The 3,045-nt window shown below is 38.2% G+C and overlaps 1 pseudogene; it reads left to right on the forward strand.

The window, feature by feature from the left end:
* The first annotated feature begins 1,362 nt into the window (after nucleotides 1-1,362).
* On the forward strand, nucleotides 1,363-2,769 carry LOC131656361 (uncharacterized; annotated as a pseudogene).
* Nucleotides 2,770-3,045: the final 276 nt, after the last annotated feature.

Here is a 3,045-nt window from a genome sequence, read left to right on the forward strand (position 1 = left end):
GTTATCTACTTAAATCTCCTAATCTCAAACTCTCGCTCTGTTGACTCGGAACATGCTAATATCCTTAACGTACGCTTTCGCCATCCCGCTGTTACCCTAGGATTTCGACTTATTAAATAATGGTAAATAATCTTTAAAACAGTTGAGATTATTAAATCTAAAGAGGAAAATCTGACTGAAAGGTCTTGTTTAGTCAAAGCTGTCGTTCGACTATCTACAAACCATCATTGACCAAGGTTCGACTAGATTTAGTTAAGATGGAGGTTCGACTAGAACAAACAAAAAAAAAACTTAGACGTTTTGTTTAAGTTAGGCATTGAGGTTGGAAGGCATCAGAAGTTAAGAGGCAGTTTCAAGCAGTTTTCTGGCAGTTTTCACAGGACGCGTGGAGGTCCCACAGTTGAAGATCTTGCATGTCGAAGACACGTGTTGACTGATAATCAGTCGACCGTTAGTAGTAGTTATTTTATTTTTACTATTTAAGCAAGTTCAATAGGAACAGTTTAGGGTCCTCATTTTCTACAAAACACAAGTAAACTCAAATCTCTGTGCAATAATGAGTGACGAGTGCAACTTTGGAATGTACGTATGCGTACCAGTTTGATTTATGCAATCATTTTACGTTAAATCTCATTTTAAGTGCACATTTACTGCTCTTTTACTGCTTTTATTTACTTTAAAGCCTTTAGTTTCAGTGTTTACTTTTACTTTAAAGTTATTGCTGCATTTAATACAAACCAGATACACGTAATAAACAAATTAAAGCAATTAGTCCTGGAATATTCTAGTTGATTCCGCAAAATTAACCTTTATAAAGGAAACTAGCGCTTGTTTACCATTTTTCTGGGTAAACAAATTGGCACGCCCAGTGGGACTCGTCAATTGCTGTTTGTTTTATATTTGTTAGTGCATTAGTTATGTATGATTCTAAGAAGTGGTCGAAAATTAACTAACATGTCTGAAGTTAATGCAAATGATTCTGACCTTTCTGGAAATCAAGGAGTTGTTCTAACCGGAACAACATCACAAAATGCTGCAAATTCGTCGCCAGTTAGAACAACAAATATTGGTGGATCGACGGAAGCAACATTGGTATCATCACCAATGAATGTACGGTCACCGTTTAACCCATTATGACCGCCGTTTCATGGAATGCTACCTCCACCAGGTTTTAATCCTCAATTTGGAATGCCTACGTCTATGATGCAAGGATTGCACACAAATCCTTCATTATATTCCGACAGCATGATGGCAACAAGCACATCAAATCCATGGGTTCGACCTATGGGCATAGGTTACAATAACCAGGCTTTGCCATCGTTAAGTACTACGTCAATGTTGTCAATTCGACAACAAATAGACGAAAGTAATCATGAAATGGTGAATGCCCTTACTCAACAAATGGGGACTGTTTTTACTCCCATGATAAACAACACGAACCAAAGTTATAAAATATTGGCTAGACAAATGGCCAGAATAGCAGATTTCTTTGGAGCACCCCCACAACCAAACCTTTCGACTCCACAAGGGTCGAATGTTAGAGTAGTTGAAACTCCTAGAAATGGGGAACAAATTGAACAAGAAATCCCTAGAGTAGTACAAAGGCATCAAGATGCTGATCAGGTTCTTAGAAATATCGAGCAAGATGTCAATGTTGGGCACAATAATATCTCGAACGTAGTCGAACAAATCTTAGTTCAGAATGGAATAAATGTAGGTTTGCACAGACCAAATTTTGTTTCCCCACTGTCAGAATATGTAAGGCAAACAGAATTGCCTAGGGGTTGGAAAGTCCCAAAATTCACCAAATTTGCTGGTGAGACTGGCGAATCGACAGTCGAACATATTGCTAGGTTCCAGACAGAGGCTGGAGAAATAGCAAACAATGAAAATCTAAAGATGAAATATTTTCCAAGTTCGTTAACAAAAAATGCGTTTACTTGGTTCACGACCTTATCTCCACAATCCTTGTTCTCATGGAATCAATTAGAACGATTGTTTCATGAGCAATTTTATATGGGACAGTCGAAGATTAGTTTGAAAGAGTTAGCTGGAGTTAGGCGAAAGGGGACAGAACCAGTCGATGACTATCTAAATCGTTTTAGGTTACTGAAAGCCAGATGCTTCACACAAATTTCTGAACATGAGTTAGTCGAAATGGCTGCAGGTGGGTTAGATTATTCCATAAGGAAGAAATTAGACACCCAACATTTGAGAGATATGGCACAACTGGCAGATAGAGTACGCCAGGTCGAAAGGCTGAAAGCTGAAAAAGCCAGAGTTAGTAAATATCATAAGAAATAAAAGATAGCTTATGTTACTACAAATGAGTTCGACTCTGATAGTGATAGTGAATACGAAGAGGGAGAGGTCAATGTGGCTGAATTGAAGCCGGGACCACCATATATTTGTAAATTACTTAAGCCCTCAAAAGATAAAAATCCGATCGAAAATAAAAATGATCAATTTTCTAGTAAAACGTATTCATTTGATATAACAAAATGTGATGAGATATTCGATTTGTTAGTAACTGATGGACAAATAATAGTACCCCCAGGACTTAAGAATCCTCCTCTTGAACAAAAGAAAAAAAGAGGATTTTGTAAATTTCATAATTTCCTGGGTCATAAGACTTCTCAATGTGTTCTTTTCAGGGATTTGGTGCAGAAAGCTTTGAAAGAAGGAAGGTTACAGTTTGGAGAAAAGCCAAAGTCATCAATGCAAGTGGATACTGACCCCTTGCAAGTCGAAGAGGCTCACTATACTGAGCTTGCTGATGTGATGATGGTCGAAACTACTGATGGTTTCGGCGGAAAGCAAGATGGTGCTACTGATGGCAAAATCTTGAACATGGTCTATCCTGAACCAAACGAGAGCCTTTTGAAATTCCTTGAGAGGTGTCACAACAACAAATCTCAAGTTGGATTATGTCCAAGGTGTGATGTTGTTTTCAATGTTGATGCTGCAAACAAAGTGAGGTTTGACCCTCGTCGAGGCAAGAATCGTCAATTCATGTATACAGGAGAAAACAGTGGTCGAAGGGCT

This window comes from Vicia villosa, linkage group LG3, assembly GCF_029867415.1.
Source record: "Vicia villosa cultivar HV-30 ecotype Madison, WI linkage group LG3, Vvil1.0, whole genome shotgun sequence".
Taxonomy (NCBI): domain Eukaryota; kingdom Viridiplantae; phylum Streptophyta; class Magnoliopsida; order Fabales; family Fabaceae; genus Vicia; species Vicia villosa.